The 22,159-nt window shown below is 41.4% G+C and overlaps 1 protein-coding gene across 2 annotated transcripts in view; it reads left to right on the forward strand.

Moving 5' to 3' along the window:
* The first annotated feature begins 313 nt into the window (after window positions 1-313).
* Window positions 314-22,159, forward strand: part of RBBP8NL (RBBP8 N-terminal like) — a 72,917-nt gene continuing 51,071 nt past the window's right edge. For both annotated transcript variants that reach the window (XM_030212254.1, XM_030212255.1), the window contains exons 1-4: window positions 314-401; window positions 18,702-18,804; window positions 18,889-18,943; window positions 19,385-19,487. The gene's annotated coding sequence lies outside the window, so the exon portion shown is untranslated. The remainder of the gene's footprint in view (window positions 402-18,701; window positions 18,805-18,888; window positions 18,944-19,384; window positions 19,488-22,159) is intronic.

Genomic DNA, 22,159 nt, shown 5'->3' on the forward strand with positions numbered 1-22,159 from the left:
GAAACAGAATTATTATTTTTTAAGTGCAAGTCTCTCTTTGATGCCAACAAGAGCCTGTTCTAATGGATCAGGAGAGGCAGAGCAGAAAGCGCCACTCACCTCAAACCAAGAGCAGGGCTGTCAGGGAACAATTCCATTTCTGCTAAAGTCTATACTCAACCAGTTTTACCACTTTGGTGTAACACAGTTGAACTGGTTTGACTGCTTTGTATACAACTTGCCACATTTCTGCTTCTGGGTTGAAGAAATTTAAACCTGCTAAGCTGGTTTGGCAAAGGGGGAAAAGATGCCTTATTGTCTCTGCAGGTTCACACACTGTTCATTTCTATCCTTCCTGTGTGCCGGCAAAGCTTTATTTCGTACTAAACGCAGTCATAACATGAGAGAAGATAGAAAACCCTGTAAGTAATTGCTTTCTGTTGCTCTAACTTTTACCTTCCAAATGTGCCTGTGCCAAGAGGGTTACTGTAGACAGTGGATATTGGGCTAAGACATGCTGAGCTCAGGCCGGTGATTAGTGATTCTTTAACGTGAAGGATACAATGTTAAATGCTGAACTCGGTGTATAATGAGGGTTGTACTGCTCAAATTTCCTGAATGTATGGCTAAGAGGGTCCTGCATTTAAGCCTGTTTGGCTTGGATGAATGTATCACTGCTTTGTGCCTGCAGGAGATTCATTACCTGCGCCTTCCTTAAGTTTACAAAAGACTGTTCCATAATCTGCTTCTGGTCCCTCAGCCTATCTCAAGCCCCAATGCTCAGAAGCAAACACGGGTGCTAGAAGCCATTAGTGCCGGACTAGCGCCCATATTTGCTGGCACACAATGCTCAGAGGCGCCTTCCGTGGGAAATAACGCACTTGCCCCAGATCAATGCAAATTAGATGCAAATGTAGTAAAAAGAAGGTCATTTCCTGTTCCCTTCCCCCCAGAAGCATAGCCAGGTTGAAGGCGAGGGGGGAGCGGAAAGTGGACTGCCAGCAGTGCCAGGGCATGTTTTAAATGCGATGGATTGCATAAAAAATAGGCGCTGGTGCTGACAGAAGTCTGTTTGGGGGAGCGGCCGCTCCCCTGGCAAGGGTACCTTTACTGTGGCAAACCCTATGCCAGCGCAGAGAGGCAAAGAATCTGGGGGAAGTGCTTCCATGGTCCACATCTGCAGCTCTGTTTTAGAGGGCTGTGGGGGGAGTTCTGTGGAGGATGTGCGTTCCTCCTTTACAGCCTGCATTGAAAGTGCTGTGGTCTAAATTTTTATAAGAGAGACTGCAGTTTAGAACACCAATGGAGTGACAAAACTTGAAGGAACAGGAGGATAGCCCAAGCTGGGCAGGCAGATCATCTAACAAAACAAAAGGGAACATGCACCTGTGATAAAGGTATTTCACTAACTGGCACCTCTTCCTCCTCCTTCCCTCCTTCCTTCTGGCATTCTGGGCATGTACTGAGGAGCTGTGCTTAATGCACAACTCTTGAGCGCATGCACTAAGCACCATGCTCCCGCTAACTTCTAAACAACTTCCTAATGCAATGGTTCCCAAACCTGGTCCTGGAGGCACCCCAGCCAGTCAGGTTTTCAGGATATCCACAATGAATATTCATGAGAGAGATTTGCATGCACTGCCTCCATTGCATGCAAATCTCTATCATAAATATTCATTGTGGATATCCCAAAAAACCTGACTGGCTGGGGTGCCTCCAGGACCAGGTTTGGGAACCACTGCTCTAGTGCTCAACACTGAGTGCATCTCATTAGCGTTGAGCATTAGGGAGCTGTTTAGATGCGCTGTTCTAGAGCTATTTCTCCAGTGCAGTTCAGAACAGCGCCAGAGTTTGAGCATCGGGGCCTCAGTGTTTCAGCTCGATCAGGTCCTCTTGCTAATTCAAGGGGTATAGCCACCTAATTGCTATGAAATTCATTCTGTTGCACTTGCATCTTCTGCTGTATTTTCTGTGGCTTATAAATCTAGCTTGATCTCTGATAGACAGAGGAGTACAGTCTACTGAGTCTCTCTCTCTCTCTCTCTCTCTCTCTCTCTCTCTCTCTCTCTCTGCGTCACTGATCAGAACTCTGTTCGGCAGAAAGAAGGTTTAGTGGTGGGGCCTCAGGACATTGTCCCCCTTTCCAGGAACTTCCACCAGATATTGGTGTGTCTGGCTGTGTCAGGTTCCAGTTTTCAAAACAAATCTCATTGTCACAAACCTCAACCTACTGGTGGCCCTGAGGGGCTGGAACATGAAACATCTGGAAAAAAAACTGCACATCACAGACCTCTCCTCTAAAATATTTAAATTGCTCCTCAAGACCCCACCCCCACATCAACCATTCTGGTTTTCAAGAGACCCCTAATAAATATAAGATAGATATGCATGCATTCAGTGAAGGAGGCAGCGCATGTAAATATGTTTCATGCATATTCATTAGGTGGATTAGTGATTTCCAAACCTGTCCTGGGGGAACTCCAGCCAGTTAGATTTTCAGGATATCCATTATGAATATTCATGCGTTAGATCTGCATGCAATGGAGGTAGTGCATGCAAATCTAACTCATGAATATTCATTGGAGAAATCCTGAAAACTCGACTGGCTGAGGTGCCCCCAGGACAGGTTTGGGAATCACTGATGTTATTCCTGAAAACCAGACTGGCTAGAGATTGCCCGAGGACTGGTTTCAGTTGCACCAGCACAAGAAGGCCAATTTCAGTCTTCAGGAGCCATAAACTGGTCTGACTTTCAGGATATCCCTAATGAATATGCATATCACAATGTAAATAAAATCCGCTACTACTTCAATTTTGATAGTTTTATGGTTCTCATGCATTCCATCCATACGCTACTTTCACTCCTAATCCTCACTCAATTTCATTCAGCCTTTCTTTTCTGTTTCATCCACTGTACCCTTGGAGACTGTATGATACAAAAATTCCACTTTTCTATCTATTACATAGAATTTCATTGCAACTTATATTCTCTTGTTGCCCATAATTGTACTTATAGATTGCCAGGTATGTTCCTCCAATCACTGTATCGTACTTTATTGTACTTCTCCCTCGATATTTCAGTGGAGTTCAGTACAGTTATTTCATACTCCGATTCAAATCACCATCTTAGTATTCTCTGATGTAACTGATGAACAGCATCACACCACGTCAAACCCCCTGGCAATCTATAAGAACTGCAGGAACATTTGGCCTAGAGAGTCTTTGCAACAACTTTGAAGGAAGTACATCACCTCAAAATGGAAAGTGCTGCCACAGAATATTGAACTTGAAGTATAGTACAATTATGGGCAACAAGAGAATATAAGTTGCAATGAAATTCTATGTAATAGATAGAAAAGTGGAATTTTTGTATCATACAGTCTCCAAGGGTACAGTGGATGAAACAGCAAAGAAAGGCTGAATGAAATTGAGTGAGGATTAGGAGTGAAAGTAGTGTATGGATGGAATGCATGAGAACCATAAAACTATAAAAACTGTAGTAGCGGATTTTATTTACATTGTGATATAAATAAAGCAATTAAAGTCATAAATAGTTACTTAATTTCTAATATTATGCAATTAGTGTAACTAGAGAGAAATAGAGGGATCTCATTATAGGGACTAATGAATATGCATGAGATAGATTGGAATGCACTCTACCTCACTGCGAACATCCTGAAAAATTCAGACCAATCTATGGCTAGACCACCCCTGATCTTGAACAGGTTCTCAACCCTGTCCTGGAGAACCATCTAATTTGCCTGCGTTTCAGGCTATCTATAAGTGGAGGAGTGGCCTAGTGGTTAGGGTGGTGGACTCTGGTCCTGGGGAACTGAGTTCAATTCCCACTTCAGGCACAGGCAGCTTCTTGTGATGCTGGGCAAGTCACTTAACCCTCCATTGCCCCAGGTACAAATAAGTACTTGTATATAATATGTAAGCTGCATTGAGCCTGCCATGAGTGGGGAAAGTGTGGGGTACAAATAGGTCAGTATATGTAAATCTGCCTCATGCATATTCATTGTGACAATCTTGAAAACCTGACTGGCCAGGCTGGCCTCCATGAGAGGATTTGAAAACCCTATGCTGGAAGATAAATCCAGCTGTAGAACTTTCATGGTCATGGTGTCCTGTTTTGCACTCTCACTGTTCCTGAATGTACCCGATCACTCACAGCACACTGAGAACATGTGCAAATCAGACCATTTGTCACTTCAGAGTTTCAGCGCTTAAAAATGGAATTGAAATGTCCAATTCCCAAAAAGCACACCTGTTTGCTACCATCTCTTTCATTCTGTTTTCCATCATTCTATATAAAAAGATTAACAGATTGCCCCATTTTGTCAACATCCCTAAAGAAAATGCATTTTATATTTTCAAATTTACATATCAAATTAGCTCAGTGGTTCTCAACCCAGTTTTTGTGATACACCCATTCAGTCAAGCTTTCAGGATATCTGAAATCAAGTAATGAATATGCATGAGATTGATTAGCATACAGTGAAGGTAGTGCACGCAAATGTGCCTCATGCTTATTCATTGCAGATATCCAAAAATCCTGACTGGTTGGGTGTGTTGAGTTGAGAACCCCCGAGTTAGTTGAAAGGTTGGAGAGGATTGAAGTAGTTATTGCATTTATATGCAACTCATTTAGGGTGCAGAGCACATTTCTGGCAGCTGAACTACAGTATTTAAAGGATTCCAACGGTAAGAGGAGTGAAACAAAAACAGTTAATAATACCCATGGTGAGTTTCATTAAGGAGGACTAAAAAAGCACACAAGCTAGAAATATAACTATAGAAACTCATGAAAAAATGTTTATAGTTCAAGGTCAAGCAACTTCACTCCACCTGGTACCTCCAAACAGACCTCAGCTATCATTTCACTGCTCTTTAGCCAACAGCTTGAACATATCAAAGGTCATGAAAAAATCTCCACTCGTAGCGACACAGTATCAGGAGGAAAAAAGACAGCAATGACACATATACAGAACCAAAACAATTATAACAGTAATGAAAAACACATCAATATCTTCCCAACTGTACTTACAGTGGTGGAAATAAGTATTTGATCCCTTGCTGATTTTGTAAGTTTGCCCACTGACAAAGACATGAGCAGCCCATAATTGAAGGGTAGGTTATTGGTAACAGTGAGAGATAGCACATCACAAATTAAATCCGGAAAATCACATTGTGGAAAGTATATGAATTTATTTGCATTCTGCAGAGGGAAATAAGTATTTAATCCCTCTGGCAAACAAGACCTAATACTTGGTGGCAAAACCCTTGTTGGCAAGCACAGCGGTCAGACGTCTTCTGTAGTTGATGATGAGGTTTGCACACATGTCAGGAGGAATTTTGGTCCACTCCTCTTTGCAGATCATCTCTAAATCATTAAGAGTTCTGGGCTGTCGCTTGGCAACTCGCAGCTTCAGCTCCCTCCATAAGTTTTCAATGGGATTAAGGTCTGGTGACTGGCTAGGCCACTCCATGACCCTAATGTGCTTCTTCCTGAGCCACTCCTTTGTTGCCTTGGCTGTATGTTTTGGGTCATTGTCGTGCTACAGTTGTTGAAGTGTTCAAAGGTGAATATGGACTCTCAAAGATGAAAAGTCGTGGAGAAAAAAGACCTCAGTGTAACCGGCAACACTTACCAGAGAAATGTCCTCTTCTCTCAGATCTTCTCAGAAAGAAAGTTCAGTGGGACCTTTCCTCTTTATATAGTTTTGAATCTAAGGGGCCTTTTTAAACAGGCTCTTTGAAGCTGATTCAGCAACCTATGCAAATATTCTACTTCCCCACACCTTAATTATCACTTAATTGAGGTCCCTGGATGAGCTAACTCTCCAGCAGTCAAAGAACAGAAAATAACTGCCTTTTAGAACAAAGGAGTTTTGGGCTGTTTAGTTTCTACCTCTAGAAAAGGTTTCAGTTTAAAACTATGGGGGAAATGCCTATTTCTAGAGAAAATTTCAGTTTAAAACTATGGGGAAAGGGTTTGTACAATATGGCAACTGGTTAATGATGCTTGCTTTTCTCTCTCTCTCTCTTTTTATTCCCCCCTTAATACTAAACTAGGTCCTGCTTGCTTTTCCCTCTCTCTCTCTTTCATTCGCCCTTAATACTAAATTAGATCCTGCAGTGGCTGTTAGATTCTATCTGTTAATGCTGTGGTACAAAGCTTTTAAAACTAAGTGGAAAAGACTATGGAGATTAGTTGTTATGTTTAAATCATTTTTTATTGTTGTGAAAGTGCACATTAAAATACATTCATACCATATCGCTATTATTAACTGTCATGTACAATGTGCCAACGCTAATAGCTGTGGTATTTATTCAAACAGTATCAGTTATGTAGTAATCTTGAGTTACCTTGGGATTAACATTTAGCAGCTAACATAACCGTCAAACTTCTACATGTCAACTAGACAGCCAGTTCCATAAACCTTTCTTCTATTGCTTTTTCCTTTTCCCCCCTTCCCCCCCCCCCCCCCCCCCCCCCCCCCCGCCCCTCTGCATCACAATGTTACTCTTGCCCAGGCTTTATAGTCCAGCCCGCTCAAATGTTTAGCAAATGACTTCTTGCCGCTGGACTCATGGTGTTCCAAAATGGGCTCCACCATTGTTGAAATTTTATACCTATTGGGGAGTCAAGTTTTAGTATACCTATACGCTCCAGGCGCACTAGCATTATCATATATGTACGCCATTGTTGCCATGTGGGATATTGGTTAGATAACCACTGTGCTAGTATGGCCTGTTTCCCAACAATTATGGCTCTTATCACAAACGCTGTATATCCCTTCTGGGGTGAGGGCCCTAGGCCCAAATCTCCAAATAGGAAGGCCGGGTCACACCTCCACATTTGTCCCCACATGGCTGAGACATATATTGTAATCCATTTCCAGAATTTCTGGATGCCTGTGCAGGTCCAAAACATGTGGCCAGGGTAGCTCCGCTCAGTCCGCATTTCGGGCATTCCCTCCAAGGTGAAAGCCCCATGTGAAAAGCCCAACGTGGTGGTATATATATACGTAAAGCCATTTTATATTGTAATTCCCAATGTGAAGTCCAGTCTGTCACTTTTCTGATTGACAGTATGTGACTTTTCAGCTGCGCCACTTGGACTGTTACTTGTAGGTCTACGGTCCAGGCTTGCGCCAACTTATGGTATTGTAGTTCTGGTGTGGTGTCTCGTATATGTCGATGATGGAATGACATTGGAACTCTTTGTTGAGACTCCAGGGAGAAAGCTGACGCTAGCTCCTCCTGAACATCTTCCGTTAGTGATGTCCATGGTAGAGTTGACACATAATGATATAGTTGTACGTAGTAAAAGTTGTCCTTATTTGGTATATCATATTCTATCTGTAAATCCCGAAATGATTTAATTCGACCTTCTCTGGTCACCACTTGGAGCAAATACACGATCCCTTTGCTCTGCCATCTTTGAAACGTTGAATATAGTTTCCCAGGCATAAAGGTGTGGTTATCACATATTTGCAGAAATGGGGTCACCCTTGCTGAAAAATTATGTAAACGGCACACCCATTTCCAGATGGCACGTGCAGTCCTCATAATCCACGAGTGTGTTAAAACTTTGGGGATAGGTGCCCCAGTCCCATGCAGATAGTTACTAAAGTGGGTCCCCGGAGAGAGACTCAGTTCCAGACTTGTGTTATTATAATCCTCGGTACCCCTTTACCAGTCATTAATAGTTCTCATGCCGCTGGCAATATTTAAGTATCTTAGGTTTAACAGGCCCAGTCCTCCGTACTCCACTGGAATGCTTAATGTTGATATGCGAGCCTTTTTCCCTTTCCAGAGAAATCTTTGCAACATTTTATTATATGTTCGCTCTTCCTTCCCTCTCATACAGATCGGGATGGTTTGGAATATATAAATCCATTTTGGTGCCACTATCATGTTGTACAGGGCTATCCGCCCAAGTAGCGAAATTGGCAGCGCTGCCCAGGCTTGCAACTTCAGTTTACTGTCCGATAACATTCGTTGCACATTTATTTCATATAAGCGGTCTAAGTTAGCAGGGATGAGTACCCGAAGATATTTAATATGGGAGTCAGCCCATTTAAGCGGAAATTTAGCTTTCCAACCATTGTCATCTCCCGCAACTGCTTCTAGGGCTGAGGATTTAGTTAGATTCAGTGTGAAACCCGACAGTCGCCTAAATTGTTCCAGTTCTTCCATCAGCACCTTTATCGACCTTGGGGGGGCTGTCACTGTCAGCAGCAAATCATCGGCGAATGCCAGTACTTTCACTTCCTGTCTGGCTACATGTATTCCCTTGATTTCAGTGTTATTCCTTAGTGCACATAGCAGTGGTTCCATTGATAGTACAAATAGAGCAGGCGAAAGGGGGCAGCCCTGTCTCGTACCTCTCTGAATGTCAAAGGCTTACTCTTTTATACCTTTCACCAACACATTCGCTCCCGGGTTGCTGTATAAAGTTTGTACTGTCTGCAAAAACCACCCAGTTATTCCCATTGATGTCAATGTGCTAAATAAATAATCCCATCCAACCCGGTCAAAAGCTTTGTCTGCGTCTAGGCTGACAATTACTGATGGTGTTCCTTCTCCTTGACTGGTTGCCATTGCTAATAACAGGCGACGTACATTATGAGTCGCCTGCCTCCCTCTAACAAATCCGACCTGGTCGTGACCCACCAACTTGGGCAGATATTGTGCCAGCCTGTCAGCTAATATCCCCGCTAGTAATTTAATATCTACGTTCAGCAGTGAGATCGGTCTGTAATCCTCCGCTTTATCCAAATTTTTCCCTGGCTTTGGTATCAAAGTAATGAGAGCTTTATTAGCATATTGCGGGAAATTTCCTTTATTTATTACCTTTTCATAGTAATCCAGGAGGGCCGCTTGTGCCTCCACGGTGAGGCTTTTATAGTACTCCCCCGTGTACCCATCAGGACCTGGGGCAGATCTTAACTTCAGTATTTTAATGGTCTGTTGCAACTCTTTTAGTGTTAGGGGGGCATTGATTAGTTCTAGGTCCTCTCGTGTCAGAGATTTGAGCCCTACCTTTGATACATAGTCGTGCGTTTCGTGTTTATTTGCTAGTGGAGAAGCTGAGTAAAGGGAAGAGAAATAATTGGTAAGGATCTGCCCAATATCTTTTTGATTTGTTGTAAGCTTGCCAGAGGTGTCTCTCAGTGTCGTCACTGCCCGTGATCCTCCCCAATTTCTTATCACTTTTGCTAACAGGTGACCTGATTTGTTACCAAAACGGTGTAATTTATATTTATAAAAAATTGCAGATCTAGCCTCGTTCTCGTGTATCAAGGAGTTCAGTGCTGTTTGTATTGTTCTCCATGTTTCTAGGGATCTTGGTGAGGGGTGGCCCAGATATGCCTTCTTTGCTTTCCTGAGTTGTTTTTCTAATTGTAGTATGCTGGCTGCCCGGCGCTTTTTCCTAGCACTACAGTATGCGATAATGTCTCCTCTCAGGACCGCTTTAGAGGCGGACCAGTACAATATGGGGTCTACCTGAGCGTGCTCTCCATTATTTTGCACATATTCCTCCCATCTTTTTTCTAAATATTTTTGGAAGTGGGGGTCTGTGTATAAATATGCTGGGTACCTCCATCCCGTCCCCCCCCTACCGTATCCACTGGTGTTTCCAAGTCCACCCAAACCGGGGCATGGTCGGAGATCTCCTCTGGCCCAATGGAGGCCTCTCGCACTACTGGGAACATAGATTGTTCCATGAATATATAATCTAGTCTAGCCAATGTGCCATGGGCTTGCGATCTATGCATGTAATCCCTCTCTTTGGGATGTAATGCTCTCCAAACATCCGCCAGGATTAACATCTTCATAAACCTTTGGAGCTCCCCCGCCCTTTGCCCCGAGTAATGTGGAGAGATGGGATTAGTTGAGTCCTCCCTTGGGTCCTGGACCAAGTTAAAGTCCCCACTACCATCATTTTATGGGTCTTACATTGCAGGCATCTACTCCCAAGGGATCCTAAAAATTTGGGTCATAATCATTAGGGCCATAGACCACCACCAGGGAAAACTCAGTCCCATTTAACCACACCTTAAGTATGAGAGAGCAGCCCTGGTCCCCCCCGCTCCACCTTGAGCACTTTGTATGCTAAGCCTTTTCGGAATAGTACTGCCATTCCACCTCTACGCCCTTTGGAGGCCACCGCGTAGCATTCTCCAACCCATGTCCTTTTTAGTTTCTCATGCTCTAAATCATTTAAGCGTGTTTCTTGCAGACACGCTATGTCTGCCTTGTGTCTTTTTAAAGATTCTTTTCATGGGGGACGTTATACCCCCCACGTCTAGCCAATGTGGTAATAACCACGTTCCAGGTTATTACCCGCACTGGCATGATTTTATTTTGAATGTGTTTATCCTGTCTCCCCCTTTTATATTTATATCCTTGTCTGGGAATGCATTACTAGAATGTGTCTGTTGTGAGCTGTTTTTAACTTTCTTAATTATTTTCTGTCGTCTGGTCTGGTATGTAATTTTGTAACCTGTTATCTGCAGAGAGGCCCTTCCTTGAACCCACCCCTCTCCTCCCTCCCATTCCCATTTCCCCTTCCCTTGGTTTCTGCCCTGTCCCATCCACCTAGACTAGCTTGGTGTGAAGAGAATGACCCCGGATTCAGCCAGAAACCCCCGTCCCCACAGTCATTCAACTTCGTGCTTTATTCTAACTTTGTTTTTTAGCATAATTTAACTCCTGTCCCACAGACCACACTACCACTGTGCACTTGGCTGCAAGTTAGTCAGCCTCTATTACCTTATTGTCTGACAGTTGCTTCTGGGCATCCTGCACCGTCGCAAATGTGTGCCACTTGTCTTGGAAATAGACTTTTAGCTGGGCAGGGTACTGCAAGGCAAATCTTACTTTCTTGCTCACTAGTTGTATACACAGATGGTGGTAGAGTTTTCGCTTTTCTTGAACTAGAAATGAAAAGTCCTGAAATATCAGAATGCTTTTTCCATTGTATTTGAGTGTGTCTCTTTTAATTTTGAAGCCCTGCAATATCTCCACCTTATGTTTATAATTTAAGATCTTTGCAACAATCACTCGCGGTCTATTGCGGGCTGCTGTTTTCCGACCTACGTGGTGCGCCCGCTCAATCACAAAGGGGCCCATGGTGTCTGTTATCGCTAGCTCCTTGGACAACCAAGTTTCAAGCCATGTATCCAAGTTTCTTTCCGGGAGGGCCTCGTCTAAGCCCACAATTCTAATGTTGTTTCTGCGGGCTCTATTTTCGTATTCATCAAGCAAATTCTATTGGTCTTTCAATTGCTGCTGAAGGCTGGCGATATCGGGGCCATATCCTCTGGTCTTGTCTTCTGTTGCCGACATTCTAGTCTCCAAGTCTCCCACTCGTATCCCGAGACCGTCCATCGATGTTTGGTAAGCTTCTAGTTTAGTATTCAATTCATTCCACTTTGGTATCCAGGCTTTCTCAATCACCAATGTTAGTTGTGCTAGTTGCGCTTCGGTGAAGGCAGTTCCCACCTGGGCTGGCTCCTCCGCCATCTTGGCATCTCCACTACACGCATTTGTTTTTTCTTTTTTCGCGTTTTTCTGCGCCATTCCCGCTGGTGGGCTTTTTAGGAACTTGTCCATATACTGGGGTAGGTCTGTGGGAGCCCGGTTCTTCTCGTTTATCGCTGTTTGTGGGTTCAGAGGTCTCGGAGCTTCGGTAGTGCTGCTCCTTAGCTCATGACGTCACCGGAAGTCCGGAGATTAGTTGTTAAAATTTGCTTTTTATATTTTTATTTTTGCCTAACACTAACCTACAATTCCTCCTTTAAACCCCAATCTTTAAGTTCCCAAAGCACAAAGCAAAGTAGCGTTCACTTACCAGAGAAATGTCCTCTTCTCTCAGAACTTCTCAAATTAAATTTGCTGATGACACAAAGTTATTCAAAGTCGTTAACTTGCAACAGGATTGTGAAAATTACAGAAGGACCTTATGAGGCTGGGAGACTGGGCGGCTAAATGGCAGATGACGTTTAATGTGAGCAAATGCAAGGTGATGCATGTGGGAAAAAAAACCCAAATTATAGCTACATCATGCAAGGTCCCACGTTAGGAGTTACGGACCAAGAAAGGGATCTGGGTGTCGTCATCGATAATACACTGACACCTTCTGCTCAGTGTGCTGCTGCGGCTCGGAAAGCAAATAGAATGTTGGGTATTATTAGGAAAGGTATGGAAAACAGATGTGAGGATGTTATAATGCCGTTATATCGCTCCATGGTGCGACCACACCTTGAGTATTGTGTTCAATTCTGGTCGCCGCATCTCAAGAAAGATATAGTGGAATTGGAATTGGAAAAGGTGCAGCGAAGGGCGACTAAAATGATAGCGGGGATGGGACGACTTCCCTATGAAGAAAGACTAAGGAGGCTAGGGCTTTTCAGCTTGGGGAAGAGATGGCTGAGGGGAGAAATGATAGAGGTATATAAAATAATGAGTGGAGTGGAACAGGTGGATGTGAAACGTCTGTTCACGCTTTCCAAAAATACTAGGACTAGGGGGCATGCGATGAAAGTACAGTGTAGTAAATTTAAAACAAATCGGAGAAAATGTTTCTTCACCCAACGCAAAATTAAACTCTGGAATTCGTTGCCGGAGAACATGGTGAAGGCGGTTAGCTTGGCAGAGTTTTAAAAGGGGTTAGACGGTTTCCTAAAGGACAAGTCCATAAACCGCTACTAAATGGACTTGGGAAAAATCCACAATTCCAGGAATAACATGTATAGAATGTTTGTACATTTGGGAAGCTTGCCAGGTGCCCTTGGCCTGGATTGGCCGCTATCGTGGACAGGATGCTGGGCTCGATGGGCCCTTGGTCTTTTCTCAGTGTGGCATTACTTTTGTACTTACTTATGTACCTCTTTTTAAAGGACACACCTTTTAGTTAGAGAGGGCACCTCATTAATCATAAGTCTGAAAAAAACTCCACATCAATAACTTTCAATGCGATGTATGCGATAGCACCTAATCAAACACTCATGGGTAAACACACAAATGCTGCATGTAATGTAGCGAATAACAAAGCATTACTTATCTTGGATGGTGAAAACGATATGAAAATCTTCCACAAATCAATGCACTTTCTTAATCCACTCTCGCATTATCTCCGTTTCCCGACAGGGAAGCCCTGTTTTGCCGATAACTGGCTGCGTCAGGGGAATGTCTTTACTAAACACCTCCAAGTTATTAGCTCGCCTTGTGCACTTCTTTAGGCATCTGAACTGAAATGGCGGCCAGCTGTTTCCTCAACCGTTACAGCTTAAATACTTGGCGTGTGACGTCACAGCTCCATATGTAAATTTACTTATAGAAAGGCTTTCCATTCGATAGAGATATTTAAACCCCTCGGAATTACAGATTGAAGTGTAAAAATCCATTGCTGCTCTTTTTGCCGTACAACCTTCTAATATCTCCTTTTCGCTCTGTGGTTTGAATCTGCTCCACCACAATACATTTTAATTCTGTAAAGGTATGTTGTTTGCTTATGCAGTGATTACCCCAATATTGACTGGAAAAATGTAACATCTGTCATCTGTGCATGCTAGAAAGGTAAAATTCCTTCATGGAATTAAGGACTGCTTTGTGGAGCAGCTGGTTCAGGAGCCAATAAGAGGAGGAACAATTCTAGACCTAGTCCTTAGTGGAGCGAATGAACTGGTGCAGGAGGTAATGGTGCTGGGGCCTCTTGATAGCAGTGATCATAACATGATCAGTTTTGATATAAACTCAGGAGTAAGTACACACAGGAAATCCAATACATTAGCATTTAACTTTCAAAAAGGAGACTATGATAAAATAAGAAGAATAGTGAACTTAGAGGAGCAGCTGAAAAGGTCAAAAATTTACATCAGGCATGGATGCTGTTCAAAAATGCCATCCTGGAAGCCCAGGCCAAATATATTCCATGTATTAAAAAAGTAGGAAGGAAGACCAAATGATAGCTGGCATGGTTAAAAAGTGAGGTGAAGGAATCTATTAGAGCTAAGAGAAAATCCTTCAGAACATGGAAGAAGGATCTGACTGAAAACAATAGGAAACTGCATAAAGAATGGCAAGTCAAATGGAAAGCGCTGATAAGGAAGGCAAAGAGAGACTTTGAAAAGAAGATTGCATTGGAGGCAAAAATGCATAGTACAAACTTTTTTAGGTATATTAAAAGCAAGAAGCCGGCAAAAGAATTGGTTGGATCGCTAGATGACCGAGTAGTAAAAGGGCACTCAGGGAAGACAAGGCCATAGCGGAGAGATTAAATGAATTCCTTGCTTTGGTCTTCACCAAGGAGAGATGTGGGAGAGATACTGGTGACAGAAATGGTATTGAATGCTGACGAGTCAGAGACACTGAATTAAATCTCTGTAAATCTGGAAGATGTCATTGGACAATTTGACAACTTGATGAGTAGCAAATCACCAGGACCAGATGGTATATATCCCAGAGTATTGATAGAATGGAAAAATGAACTTGCAAAACTATTGTTAGTAATATGTAATTTATCTTCAAAATCAAGCATGGTACTGGAAGGTTGGAGGGTGGCCAATGTAACACCAATTTTTAAAAAGGGTTCCAGAGATGATCCGGAAAATTACAAACCAGTGAGCCTGATATCAGTTCCGGGGAAAAATGGAAGAGACTATTATAAAGAACAAAATTACAGAGCATATTCAAAAGCATTTTATAAAGAATTCTTCAGAACATACAGCCAAAGATATAAATGACAAGAACATAAAAATACATAGCAGTGTCAAGTGTCAACATGCTTATATAATAGTGAAAGTCCTCATAGTGTTATACTAAAACAATGTGCTTATATTCCATGTACTGTACTATTTCAACCAAGGAACTAATTGAAACACAGTGTTTGATCAAAATAGATGATGACACCTACCTAGAAGGGAATAAGATCTCCCTTTCCTCTAGTACAGCATTTTTTTCTTTAATTCTAGTGTAGAGTCTTTTTTTCAATTTCTCATAGAAATTACTATCAGCAACCTATTAATCTTAGTCACGTGATCAGATATATTCATAAGGACAACAGCACCTGCTTAAAGTAATGCTGGAGTTCTATCTAAGGGAGTCCAATGCCAATTTCTCATTTCTAGAGAGATTTTAAAAACAGTTTTTGTCCAAATTTTCCAATTTGCAAATATCTTTGAATATCAAAGCTTCATATGTATGAATTAATGGATTGGTAGCACTCAGAGGGCTCCACATGCTATTTTTCTTCATGATTGATATTTCTGTATTGGGGATTTTTTTTGGTGAAAAAGTAGTCCATGATTTTAAGTTTCTTAGTGAATTTAAACAGGTCAATTCTAGTGTTGAATGAATTGTAGTGTGGGGTGGGAACAAATGACAACCTTTTTCCAATACTGCTATCTCATCTTTATTTAGTTGCCTGTTAGATAAATTTACTACTCTTCCTAATATAGGTCTCAATTTTGTGGATATCTCTTCCAATATTTGTCCTCTTTGCTGTCTGAGGCTTTTAATTTGGCTCCCCTTCCTCTCAAGCACTCTAGAAACTGTCAGATTAGGTGGTTTTCTGACAGATAAAGAATTGGACTTTTTGATTGTACCTTATCCTCAAATTCCAGGTATATGTGTAGTGCCAAAGATCCACAAATCATTGAGTGGAGGAGTGGCCTAGTGGTTAGGGTGATGGACTTTAGTCCTGGGGAATTGAGGAACTGAGTTCAATTCCCACTTCAGGCACAGGCAGCTCCTTGTGGCTCTGGGCAAGTCACTTAACCCTCCATTACCCTATGTAAGCCACATTGAGCCTGCCATGAGTGGGAAAGTGCAGAGTACAAATGTAATAAAAATAAAAAATTGTCAGCACCTCCTGATAGACCTGTCATGCCAGCTAATGGGTCACCTCTAGAACTTTTGTCAGAATTTGTTGATATATTCCTTAGACTCTTTGTCTTGCTCATCCCATCATACATTCATGATTTGACTCATAACATATAGATCCTGGAAAATTTTGAGGTTCAGGGAAACATCACATTAGTAACAATGGACATAGATTCCTTGTACACCAGTATACCACAAGAAGCTATTCAAATAACTAGGGACACTTTGAGAAATAGAGACAGCAATTTGAGAATTCCTACTGAATTTTTGGTAGAACTTGCTATTATTGCTTTTTGTGAGAATTACTTCTGCTTTCAGGGTGCCTTTTACAAACAGATAAAAGGCATATCAATGGGTGCCGCAATGGCACCATTGATTGCAAATCTCTTTTCATGAATGGCTTAACAGCAGAGATCCAAATCTCAGATTCAAATTGGAGTTTGCTAACAAAATCTCATTTCTTGACATATAGATTATGTATGAGGATAATAAGTTAACAACGTCAATACTGTAAAGGCACAGATGTTAACAAATTGTTCTATTACACAAGCTGCCACAGCCATTTACTTAAAAAGAAATTATCATACATCCAGTATTTAAGAGCCAAATGAATTTGTTCTACCCATGAAGATTTCAGACATCAATCAAAGACAATGACAGAGAAATTTAGGGAAAGAGGATATCCACTGAAACATATCAGGAAAGTACTACAAAGAATACAACAGGTTCAAAGGAATAGTTTACTGAATCTTAGAATTATAACATGTCAAAAGAAAGATAAGATAATGTGCACTTTATTCTATGACCGTTTCTCCTAGGATGTTGTGAGTATTCTACGCAAACATTGGCATATTATTCAAAGCATAGACCATTTTTCAGATAAAAATATCATGGTTGCCTATAATATACACAAAACTGTGAAGGACCTTTTGGATCCTTCAGCAATACCAGCAACTAGGGATAGAAGGAATCCCACAGTAGGACACTCTCCATGTGGGTACTGCTCGGCTTGTCACGTAAATGCTAGAACAAAGGTTTTTGTGTATCCTAAAACTGGAACAAAATATGAATTAAAACACTTCACAACTGTTGATCTGATGGAGTTATCTACATAGTTATTTGACCATGTCAACTTCTGTATGTAGGTAAAACCAAGAGACAACTTAGAACAAGAATTATAGAACACCAAAGTGCAATCAATCGTAAGGTGACTGAGTTTATCGTTCATCATTTATTGTTTATTAACTTGATATACTGCCTCTTTTGTACACAAGTTGAAGTGGTTTACAAAATAACAATTATAAGATAATTTAGAAAAGTATGCCATAAAATTCATAGTAAAAACGATCATTCAACAAGTAACAATAAAATCATTCACACTAATTTGTCAACCAGTGCTCTTCAGACCAATGATCCCCAACTGCAGGGCTCAGTCATTTTAATGGTTGAGCCATTGCCATTTGAAAAAGAAGGGTCTTCAAAACAACTCTAAAAGAGGTGTATGAGTTTTCAAATCTGAGATGCCATGTCAAGGAATTCCACAAAGCAGAGGCCAAAAAATAGAATGCACTTGATCTAGTTGACTCCCATCTTGCTTTGGATGGATGGGGCAATACAAGTCTGTTATCTATAAAGGAACAAAGACAACAGAGTAGAATATAAGGAATAATCAATGATGATAATAAGCAGGTTTTTTGCTATAGTATTTTTTATGTGAGTATTTTGAACTTGATTCTAAAATCCATTGTAGCTGCTTGAGAAGAGATGTAACATGATCATGCTGCTTTGCCTAGCAAAAAACCCTAGCTGTGGTGTTTTGAAGTCTGTATACGATTTAGATTAAATGTGGTGATACCTGCATATAACATTAGAATAGTTAAACAATAGTAGAACATTGTTTAGCTCACGGACATAGGTTTGAGCAGTTTAGATGTCTGGTAATAATTAAACCTAATCTCTCATGGAGAGGAGGAGATTTGAATAAACTTTTGCTGCAAGAGGAACAGAAATTTATTTTTAGATTTGACACTATTTCACCCAATGGACTGAATTCAGAATTTGATATGTCAGTATTTCTGTGATCTTTGTATTAACCTGCTGATGGTGGCATTACCATATTAATGATAAGCACATATGGGCCTCTCCAGCTTTATATGTTGTTGGATGTCATATGTTTTTATATTTTGGATCTATGTAATTTATTGGTGTATTTATTTATATGCAATTTTTAATTGTGTGCCATTTTCATGACTGTGATTGAATATGATGTATTATTTATAGGTGCATTTATTGACATGAAAATTTTACTATAGGCTATGTTTTTTTAAGGTGGTGCCCATGTGTATGAATTTATAGTTGGAATGGCTTTCACATTGGTTTTTTTTATTTTGACATTTTTTTTACGGTTTAATTGGTGTATTGGAGAGTTTGAAGTTCCTTAACTCACACTACCAGCTTCCCCCTTTGTTTCAGCCTCTGCTGACATCATTATGACATCAGTGGAATGCATAAAAGTGGCCCTTAGAATGCATGCACTTTTTAAGCATTTTCAGCATTTTTAGAGCATGTCCAGTAGCATGTTTTAGTGATTTCAGAAGGGCACATCAGGAGCTTTCAAATGACACCTGGTTTGTGTATTTTGGTGAAGTTTTAAAAATCAGGTCTTTTGAAAATAATTTGGGCTGAAATCGGCATTATTTTGACTTACTTTTGAGAATCTAGCATGTTTTGGATGATAAAACTCATTTTAAAATAACGTTGGATGTTTAACAATGATTTTTTTTAGGATTTATAATATATAATTGTTTTGTTTTGTTTTTTAGATGCTACCTTTTCATTTCAGCAACTCCTATAAGCTCATTGATACATCAAGTTAAGCTCTTTTGTCTGATTGGTGAGACAAGGAGCACAGCCTGCTGACTGCAGGTAACAAGATCCTTTCATTTTTCAGTTGTTTTTGATTCCTTCTTCTTAGCTGTATGTTTTACTCACTGTGATTTTAAATTTTAGATTTTGCAAATTTGCTTTACTTGATGGAAGCAAGGGTGATCGTATTCCCTTCTAGGTAGGTCTCATCATGTATTTTGATCAAATACTGTGAATTAGTTCTTTGACTGAAATAGCACAGTGCATAGAATATAAGCACACTGCTTTAGCATAGCACTGTGAGGAATTTCACTATTATATAAGCATATTGACACATGATACTGCTATACACTTTTACGTTCTTGTTATTTATATATTTGGCTGTATATTCTGAAGAATTCTTTGTCTGGCTGATGTTTAAGTTGTATTCTTGTATGAAATGCACATTGCACAAAAATCTGCATGTATGGAAATGTCAAAATACATGCTTGCCAACATTCTACATGTTTCTTTTAAATGATTGACTTTCCAAGTTCATTTTTATGATTCACTGTGCTTTATTATGATTTTATCATATATTGTGATTTGTTTTTATTATATTTACTGCAGTTTTTGTGATGTTCATTTTTATGTCTAACAGCTGCCTCTGACACAACTGTACAAGCGAAAAATGGCCACGTCGGGCTGTGGTTGTATTTGTGCACCAAAGTTCTGAATTTGATTGCAGTCTCCAAACCAACTAGGTAAGGAGGAGGTACACCCACCTCTTGGTGATCTGACTGCCTGACTGCCCTCTGCTGGCTTCCCACAAGAATAAAGTCCCAACCTCTCCTTCGCTGCCTCTCTGAATCTTTACTGACTTATAAATTTATTTATTTATTTATTTATTTGCTGCATTTGTATCCCACATTTTCCCACCTATTTGCTAAATGTGCTGTTCCTTCTGTTTCCTTGCCCTATGGTGAATTGGCTGTATCCCTCTAGGTTTAAATGTAACAAAATAACAATCATTTATGTTAATTGGACTTTTCTTGCTGCAAGATCTGTCGAATCCCTGACAGATTGTGATATGAGCTGATTCTTTCCCTATCTCTCCTGTGTGATTGTGGACATATGATTATAGGTGCCAGATTCACTAAGGTTTGCATACATTGGCAACTCTATCACTTGCCATGGCATAAACTACATTATTCCCTTTGTATTTATAAACTGTCCATCCCAATTTACTCACCAGTACCCCAGGAAGGAAAGCATCTCCTCCCCAACACACTTTAATTTATCCAGTCATTGGGATAGATAAATAGTTAATAAAATAGTCACATCTTTAAGGAATATTTCTGGAATTATTTACCTCACCATTTATTGGGAGTAAACAGATTCCAAAATCCAGGAGCTGTATCATTTAGTCTCGATTTTACTACTACTACTATTTACTACTATTTAGCATTTCTACAGCGCTACAAGGCATACGCAGCGCTGCACAAACATAGAAGAAAGACAATCCCTGCTCAAGCAACTTACAATCTAATAGACAAAAAATAAAGTAAGCAAATCAAATCAATTAATGTGTACAGGAAGGAGGAGAGGAGGGTAGGTGGAGGCGAGTGGTTACAAGTGATTACGAGTCAAAAGCAATGTTAAAGAGGTGGGCTTTCAGTCTAGATTTAAAGGTGGCCAAGGATGAGGCAAGACATAGGGGCTCAGGAAGTTTATTCTAGGCGTAGGGTGCAGCGAGACAGAAGGCTGGAGTTGGCAGTAGTGGAGAAGGGAACAGAGAAGAAGGATTTATCCATGGAGCGGAGTGCACAGGAAGGGGTGTAGGGAAGGACGAGTGTGGAGAGATACTGGGAAGCAGCAGAGTGAGTACATTTATAGGTTAGTAGAAGAAGTTTGAACAGGATGCGAAAACGGATAGGGAGCCAGTGAAGCGACTTGAGGAGAGGGGTAGTATGAGTAAAGCGACCCTGGCGGAAGACGAGACGGGCAGCAGAGTTTTGAACCGATTGGAGAGGGGAGAGGTGACTAAGTGGGAGGCCAGCAAGAAGCAGATTGCAGTAGTCTAAATGAGAGGTGACAAGGGTGTGGATGAGGGTTTTGGTAGAGTGCTCGGAAAGAAAGGGGCGGATTTTACGGATGTTGTAAAGAAAGAAACGACAAGTCTTGGCGATCTGCTGGATATGAGCAGAGAAGGAGAGAGAAGAGTCAAAGATGACCCCAAGGTTTCAAGCTGAGGAGACAGGGAGAATGAGAGAGTCACCAACAGAAATAGAAAACGGGGGGAGTGGGGAGGTGGGTTTGGGGGGGAAAATGAGAAGCTCGGTTTTGGTCATGTTTAATTTCAGGTGGCATTGAGACATCCAGACAGCAATGTCAGACAAGCACACTGAAACTTTGGTTTGGATGCAAGGTGAGATATCAGGGGTAGAAAGGTAGATTTGGGAGTCATCAGCATAGAGATGGTAGGAAAAGCCATGAGATGAGATTTTGAAAAACATCACCTCTGAAATTACTCCAGCCAGCTGATACATCCATGGTTTTGGTGTATTTTGGTAACTCCATGTGCATGCCAAAAAACTACGACTTACGACACAGGTTACTGCATGTAGGATTTTTGCACACATGGAGGGGCATAATTGAAAGGGATGCCCAAGTTTTGCTAAGGATGTCCTCACAAAGCATCCTGATGGAGGGGCGGGGAAACCCATATTATTGAAACAAGATGGACGTCCATCTTTTGTTTCGATAATACGGTTGGGGACGCCCAAATCTTGAAATTTAGGTCGTCCCTAGACTTGGTAATTTCTGTTTTTCAGCGATAATGGAAATCAAGGATGCCCATCTCAGAAACGACCAAATGCAAGCCCTTTGGTCATGGGAGGAGCCAGCATTTCTAGTGCACTGGTCCCCCTGACATGCCAGGACACCAACCGGGCACCCTAGGGGGCACTGCAGTGGACTTCATAAATTGCTCCCAGGTACATAGCTCCCTTACCTTGTGTGCTGAGCCCCTCAACCCCCCTCCCCCCAAAACCCACTACCCACAACTGTACACCACTACCATAGCCCTTACGGGTGAAGGGGGGCACCTAGATATGGGTATAGTGGGTTTGTGGTGGGTTTTGGAGGGCTCACGTTTACCACCACAAGTGTAACAGATATGGGGGGGGGGGGTGGGCCTGGGTCCGCCTGCCTGAAGTGCACTGCACCCACTAAAACTGCTTCAGGGACCTGCATACTTCTGTGATGGACCTGAGTATGACATCTGAGGCTGCAATAAAGGCTGGCAAAACATTTTTGAAAGATGTTTTTTGAGGGTGGGAGGGGGTTAGTGACCACTGGGAGAGTAAAGGGATGTTATCCCCGATTCTCTCTGGTGGTCATCTGGTCATTTTGGCCACCTTTGTGTGCCTTGGTC

Source organism: Microcaecilia unicolor, chromosome 8 (genome assembly GCF_901765095.1).
Source record: "Microcaecilia unicolor chromosome 8, aMicUni1.1, whole genome shotgun sequence".
Classification (NCBI taxonomy): Eukaryota; Metazoa; Chordata; class Amphibia; order Gymnophiona; family Siphonopidae; genus Microcaecilia; species Microcaecilia unicolor.